Genomic DNA, 8231 nt, shown 5'->3' on the forward strand with positions numbered 1-8231 from the left:
TTATTAATATTAAATTTTATATATTTTTCACTAACTTTACTTAATTTTATGAAGATTCATAGTCATTAATTTAATCTATTTTTTTTTTGTATTTCGTTGCACAAATATTAAATTTTAAATACATTTTCCTAACTCATTCTGATGTTCGAAGTAATAAGAAATTCAATAATTTAAACTTTTTTTTGTTTAAATTTGTAATTGTTTCTATTACAATCAAAATACTAATGAGCAAAGCCTAAAATTTATTTACGAAGTAATATTTAACTATTTTAAGTTACAAGTAGTCAATATTTTGATGTACACTACTGTAAACTATGCGTTAATCAATGATATTCAAATTTGACATGCGTTACAAATTGGTTTAAAAAGCGTAAAATTAAATACACTAAGAATTTCAATTTCCAATAAATATAATTGATTAACGTAATTTGAGTTGCGTTACTTTTTATAATGTCAAAATCTAATCTTTTTTGTTGAAAAATGTACTAAAAAGTTCATTTTATTTTTTGATTACTGTTAACATAATATATAGAATATTTATTATAGATACGTTTTTGTTTCATCATTTACGTTAATTGTGTACAAACCAGAAAAAAGGCTAGTATATGTCAGATTGAACTGTCAAAACTATTTTAACTTAATTCTTAATTTTGACAGACGTAATGGATAATGAAATTGTCAAATATTATGATAATAACAAAATGTAGCAGTTTCTATAAAATGTCGTTTATTCAACATTTATGAAAAAAAACTAGTAATAAGAAAAATTTCTAGTTTTTATTGTATATCATTTTTATCATGTAAACAATAATAAAATGACGTTATTACTTCTTTATACTAAATTTTATGTTCACAATATTGGGAAGTAATAAAATATACGACAAAAAAGTTAAATAATAAAAAATAATAATTTATAATTAAGTAAATTCATCTGGCCAAAGGCCTTAAATAATTATTGAATTCTAATTAATCAAATTTGCAATAAATTGTCTACAATCAAATATTTAGATACGCCATTTCTTGGAGCATTCTATAAAACTGAAACTCATTAAGTCCTGTCGGCATGTCCAACACCTAATTAATAGGTAGTACATGGCCATCAAGCGCGGCTTACGATGTAATGGACACTTTGGGTCAACCCATTTAAATTATAATAGAGGTATAATAATTCAGTTTTTTTTTTGTATTATGATGTAAATAACAACATTTTCAAGAATCACTTTATATTAATAAATACTACCTATTAAAATACAAAAAATATTAAACAAAATAGAAAAATCAATAAAATAATAATAATTGTAAGAAAACCCGAAAGGATCATTAATCCTTTGACTCAAATTAGGTCCAATATATATTAGTAATCAATAATAATGTATATAAGCTACCTGTTTTCTCAAGAATAAGAAGGGGATATAAAGTGCGAAAAAACGAGAAAACCATGTAAACAATTTACAACTAAGACTCACAAAGTTTCTAATTTTTTTGAAAAAAGTTTTAAGAAACTATATTTTCCAATTGGATTTTTAGAAATATTAGATAACATTACTCTACAATCTGTAGACGAATGTTAAATATATAAAGAACTGTTCAAATATTACAATCATATTTAAGTTTCAATTCCTAATAAATGACCACACGAAACTGCGCTATCATTTTTAAATAAGTTATTCTGTTGTGAATTTCAACTATTTTTTTTCAAACAATTTTCTTCGGTCAGTTCGGTTTGAAAATTTCGAAACAAACAAAATAATAATTGAGCAAAATATAATTAAAATCTTAAAAAAATGTATACGAAATTGTTTCTATATAAATAATATTGTAATAAGTTTCCACTATATACAATAAAGTCTCTTTTTCTGCGGTTTAATTTTTTATACATTTAGTTTCTCGATTAGTCCGGTTTGAAATATTTTTTTATAATAATAATTTAAATGTGCCGCTTTAAGTTTACAATAGTGCCAAGTGTGACATGTCATAAAAATGGTTGAGAAACACTGTACTAATAGTTATTAATATTTAATACAAAGAGGTAGTACAATGTATTTGTAGCTAATATAACAATTACACGGTATACAAATTATGTACGTAATTAGTCTATAGTTGTCGAACAAAATAATATGTTAGTACCGACGGAACTTCAAACACGATAACCAATTTAAATAAATTTTAATCTTTGTCCGTACATAAATGCATATTCAGTGTTGGCCGAGTGTGACCCAATGCTCTGCTAACACAGCCAGACGCGATATAAGATAGTCCACATTTTTCCTTTGTGATTTCGTGGTCAAACAACAACATTTCCATAACCAAACACCATCGATCCACTGAAAATAATACGCTGCAATTAACTGTAATTAAATGATTACTTCGATCATCATTATATAACACTCATTAATTTAGTTTATTCGTATTTGTTACTTCACAAACAAGGTTTAAAAACAGATCAAATCAACTTGTAATTGGTATGGATTTTAAGGTGATAGATCAGATAATCAAATAGCGCAAAAAGAATTTTAATATCACGCTTAGTTCACAAAATATTTTGATTTGCATTATAGTTAATAATAAGCTATTAAGTAGATTTATATAGTTTAAGTATTTACGGAGTATTAAAGTGTTTTCTTTTTCAGTAACAATGAAACTTCCTAATCTACTCAACTATATAATCCAAATATCAAAATTCCTAATACATTTAAATCAATCTTTGACTATTTTTTTAAATGTGTATTAATTATAAATCTCAGAAGTATTGTACAAATCAATGTTCTATTTAATTGGTAATTGTAATAAAGGTAAAATATATTAAATAATGAAAAAAATGTATTGAATATTACTGTTTATTCTATTTATTCCGTAATTATTTAGTTTTTTTATGTCGTTTAATTTTATTCACAATCTGTTCATCAATGTGAACATTAAGAAAATTTAAGATCGCGGTTGACATTAAATAGATAATCTTTCCCGCTGGATAGTTACCATTATGACGATTTGAACATTAATTAGTCGGTTGGCTGTCGTCTTATAGGTTAACTTCAGTAGTATATTGATGCTCTGCAATTCCACTATTTCCTTTGACTGTGACTCTGCTGCTATCCTTAACACTGTCATAGTCCATCGACTTGGCTGAAGGTCCATATTCTGAACATCATTCATTTGACTGTCCATTCATGATGAACGATGGCCCTATTTCTGGAAGCACCAAGAGCGCTCACAAGGACTTGACCAGGATTAAAGACAGCAGCCAACCATCAAATTACAGAAGAATGTAATGTTTAAAACTTCCATTGGGAAGTTTACCAAAAAAAGCAAATATCTACCGCCATTAGATTTAATTAATATTCGCAGGAATAAGATTGTAAATTAAATACAACATAATAAAATAATTTATTTTTACGTGTTAAGACTTGCTTTTCGTATGCATTCTACAACAGTTCTATTCAATAAGTACTGAAGTGACAAAGAATGGCTTTCAAGTCTACCCATTCTGTTAATATTGCTTAACTTTCGTAAAGCTAATATTACTTTACAAACTACTCCACTCATTTCGTTTAAGTTTGTAAACTTTATATAAAAACGGTTTTTTAACTTTAATTATTATTACAATTACAATTCCGAATAATCAAATAGTCAATACATAAAAATACAACCATATTTACAGCCATATTTTTTTAACTTAGGTTTCATAATACAAACCAATTGACATATATGAAACATATATTTGGTTTCTGTTCATATTAGAGTCAAGAGTTATCTATTATATAAAAATCGTGTTACGAAAAAAATATAAATATTAAGAACAAAGAGTGCGTTTCTATGAACATCGTGTACGTATGAGCGAATTATTTAATCATTAATTTTTCATGTCTAAGTAATAAAGTGTACGTTTGTATGAACATCCTGTAAACTTGAATGAATGTATTAACACGTCTATAGAAATATATTTGTACAAATATATTTAGTATAGTATATTTCATTCACGAATGCAATTGAATTGTGTGTATGACGTTATTAATTATCAAATAAAATGCAAAAACGTTAGTCAAATTATATACAAATATTTTAAATATTGACAAGGAAATACTAATTGTATATAATAGTTAATGTTGTATTATATAAATGATGTTATATTAATTGCAGTGAAGTATTATATAATATAAAATACTAGATACAAAACATCTATACGTTTGAAAGTATAAAATAGTGTAATAATTGGAAGATGTTGTATAAATGTATGAGAAAAAGCTTCCGCCATTATGTTTTCGGCCTCTGCGTCTTTTCCCGTTTCGTTGGAAATATGCATGTGGTAAAGGTAAATATACGATAAGTCCTGTTGATTTGCTGTAAAAGGTATACTTAGGAGTTTAAATGAGATATGCCCGCCAATGGGGGCGTTTGAATACGGAATTTATACATTTTATGGGATTTTAAGAGGCACCTAACCGCACACATGCATCGGCCACTTCCTATTGGTAAAAATAGTGACAGTTTATTTTATGCTCTTCCCAACTTGCGACAATAAAAATACTCTCTCTCACTTTCTTATTCTCTCTCTCTCTCTCTCTTTCTCTCACATAAAATCCTAAACACATGTTTACCAATAAGATTCTCATAAAGTCACGCTTCCTGGATTGAAAGCTCTACTTTTATGTTCCATTATTAATACAAATATTGTGTTCAAAAGCACTTATTGTTTTACGTTTTCTATAATAGTATGTATTTATACTAATAATTGATTCCAATACTTTGCAAGTACCTTATAATTATATATTAACATTACAGTTATGTTGAGTAGCTTCATATTTGACTAATAATACAAATATTGCCTGCTAAAGCTGTATTCACTTAATACAATTATGTTTAAAGATAATTGGTCCATTTTAATATTTATTAAAACTTTTATTACTTACTTTTTCTATAAATAATTCTACTTAACACGTAAATTAATTATGTATTAATGATACAGTTAAATTGCACCGAAAATTTATTTAACCGGTAAACAGTAAATATTTTAAGTAAAAATCATTTAAATCGGAAAATGATCGGTAATTTTTTAATTGATAATTAAACCAATTAGAAACACTAATTTTATATTATGTGTAAATTAACATTTACTTAAATACATTAATAAAAAATAACAGTAAACATATTATAAACATATTAATAAACAAAGGAAAATTCACTTAAACATTTAATAACAAATAAGGATATTTTCAAATATTATTTTTTACTTTATTTTTAACCATGTGTAAAGTAAACGTGTAAAGAAAGTACTGTGTAAAACGAGGGATAGGTGTATTAACAAAACAATAACCAATTCTTAATGTAACCGACCAGACACAGCAAAACACTTTTTTTTGTAAATATTCAGATCCAGGTAGACAAATCAAATTTTATGTCTAATTACTCAAATTGAATAATAAGTTTTACTGTAAGAAAATTGATATTTCATTTTGTTTTTCTTAATTTTTATTCATATTACCGAAATGACCGGTATTTGTTCTCATAATTAACCGGTAATTTCGGTAATCACATTGGCCAGTAAAACCGGTTAACTGTAATGCTCACAAGATTTTACTTTATATAATTATGTTTGCCGATAAATTATTTATACACATTTATTAATACACATTCCTTTTCCATTTACATTTATAGAAATTATATTTGCAGGATGAAAACCTCATGTTTTATCTTTCATTCTTACTGCAACTCATATTGTTTGCTTTAATTCAATAAATTTTATTTTTATCGATAATTAATTAACACATAAGCAATAAACAATAATTATTTGTATGTAATTTAATGATCTTAAAATAATTAAAAGCTTTTTTATTAGTATCAAAACAATATTAATTACTTTTTGATAAATTCTCCATAAAATACTTGTTTAATTACATTATATACACTTACGGCTTCTATATAGAAGTCAGACTACTTATATATTTGTATAAGTAACCCAATAATCATAAAAAAATAATTATTTTTGGCCTATGGCTCCTATTTCTATTGTCACCAAACGCCACTGATTATATAATAATAAAGTAACTAACTGTTTTTTTTGTGGAAAAAATGAGTACAAAAAACCATTGGTATTTGCATATTTCGTCAATCTTTTGTCATTTACAAAAATATCTATCCTTCCTATTTCTTCAAACAAAAAATTGTTATCTAACATAAGTTTTGTGAAAATAAATCAAGTTGAGCATAAGTTCTGAAGATTCATTAAGTAATAATGGTATTAGAAGCACGCAAAACATAGATGCAACACAGTTTTTTAAAAGGAGTTCAGTTTATGAAAAAGCAACACAAAGCTCGTAATCGTAAAGTATTATTTTCTCTTTAATTTATAAATAAATAAGACAAAAATGATTAAAAGTTTATCAGATACAATTAAAATTCAATTAAGCATTCTATTTTATATCTCTTATACACCGGTGGCAATCGCAAGCCCGACAACCGAAATCCCGTCTATCGAAATCCCGACGTTCGAAATCCCGACGTTCGAAATCCCGACTGCCATAATCCCGACAATCAAAATCCCGACTATATCGAAATCGCGAGAGTGTCTTTTATTATTATAAATTTCTACAATAACATTTTTATGATAGTCGGGATTACGATATAGTCGGGATTATGGTAGTTGGGATTTTGACATAGTCAGGATTTTGATTGTCGGGATTTTGACATAGTCGGCATTTCAAACGTCAGGACTTTAATACAGTTGGGATTTCAAACGTCGGGATTTCGATACAGTCGAAATTTCGGGATTTCAATAGACGGTCTTTCGTTTGCGAAATAGACCCCTTCTACAAAAAATTCTATAATGAGAAAACAAACTTTACTAATTTATAATTATAAACTTCAAATTTAAAGAATTTACTTCTTTTCTCTTAATAATCAATTTACTTTTTATTATTTTCAACTTAATTTACGTAATTTATTTTCAAGATAATTTAGTGTAAAATTACAATGATAAATGATTTCAAATTTTGTTTATAATGTTAAATATTCATCTGTGAATGTACAAACAGTTTAATCATACATGTTATAACTATTATTTGTATATACAATTACTTTTTTAACTGCTTTACAAAATAATGTGTATAATGAAATGTAGTTTTTGTAGAAATGTTTAATGGTTTTAAGCAAAAACTTATATTCTGTAATATATTTTATAAATTTTGTAAGAAAAATTTCTGATATTTGTAAAGCAATCAAGTATATTGTTAAAATTTCATACAAAAAACAACAATTATAAAAATATGATTATGTTTCATATTGTCATACAAAACATAAAAAATTGTATAAAAAGCAATGTTTGTCACCTATTGTAGGGTTCAAATCATCTAGGAAATATGGAAATTTTTAATTCAAATTAAATCCCATTTTTCATCTGTAAAACGGCGCTTCAACAAAAAAGGGGAAGCCTCAAAAGTCAATTGCGAAAAATTGATTGTTTTCCAAAAAAAAGAAAGGTAAAGAAATAGTTGCAACCCTCCTCCGGCAGACCCGAAGAACGGTTTAAAACGGAAAGAAAGATACGGGTCGAAAAAGGCCCGACGGATGGAAAAAAAGGTCGTTTTTGGGTTCTTTTATGGTTCCGGGGTAGGTACCGTCCCCAAAAATCCCTTAAAACCCATGCATCCCACCCAGGTAGAAATTATCTTACCATTATGTCCTCCCAAGAATCCATGCGACCCAAAGAAGAAGAAAGAAACTAACATGAATAGAGAGAACCCAAATATTCCGAGACCTTTACAACACGCCTTGTAAAAATTATACCAAAATTGTTACATACAGATTTTCGCTCAGCGATTCTACCATTCAAAGAAAAACAATAGAAATCAAGAAGATAAGTTTAAATTTATATTTTAGTATATTATTACATTAAATTTATTTAATTTATAAAAATAAATAAATATTATGAACTAAAAAAAGATGCGTTAGTTTCAGTTGGAAATTGTTACTTTTTCTCTTCTTTTTATTCACAAAACAGATTGTGATCTGTGTATGAGCATGTATTACGCAATTGAATGAAGGTGGCGTATACAAATGAAACCGTAGTAGCTCCAGTGAGATTTATGTATGGGACAATTCCTTTAGACAATGTGTGAACATTTCCAGGAAAGTCAGGTGAATTTCTCAGAATCCTCATATGCGTATACATGTAAATATGACCTACAGAAAATAAAAAGTGTAACACAACCACTTGTTATTCATTTCTAAAGTAAAAT

This window comes from Nicrophorus vespilloides, unplaced genomic scaffold (assembly GCF_001412225.1).
Source record: "Nicrophorus vespilloides isolate i.1.1-1 unplaced genomic scaffold, Nicve_v1.0, whole genome shotgun sequence".
NCBI lineage: Eukaryota > Metazoa > Arthropoda > Insecta > Coleoptera > Silphidae > Nicrophorus > Nicrophorus vespilloides.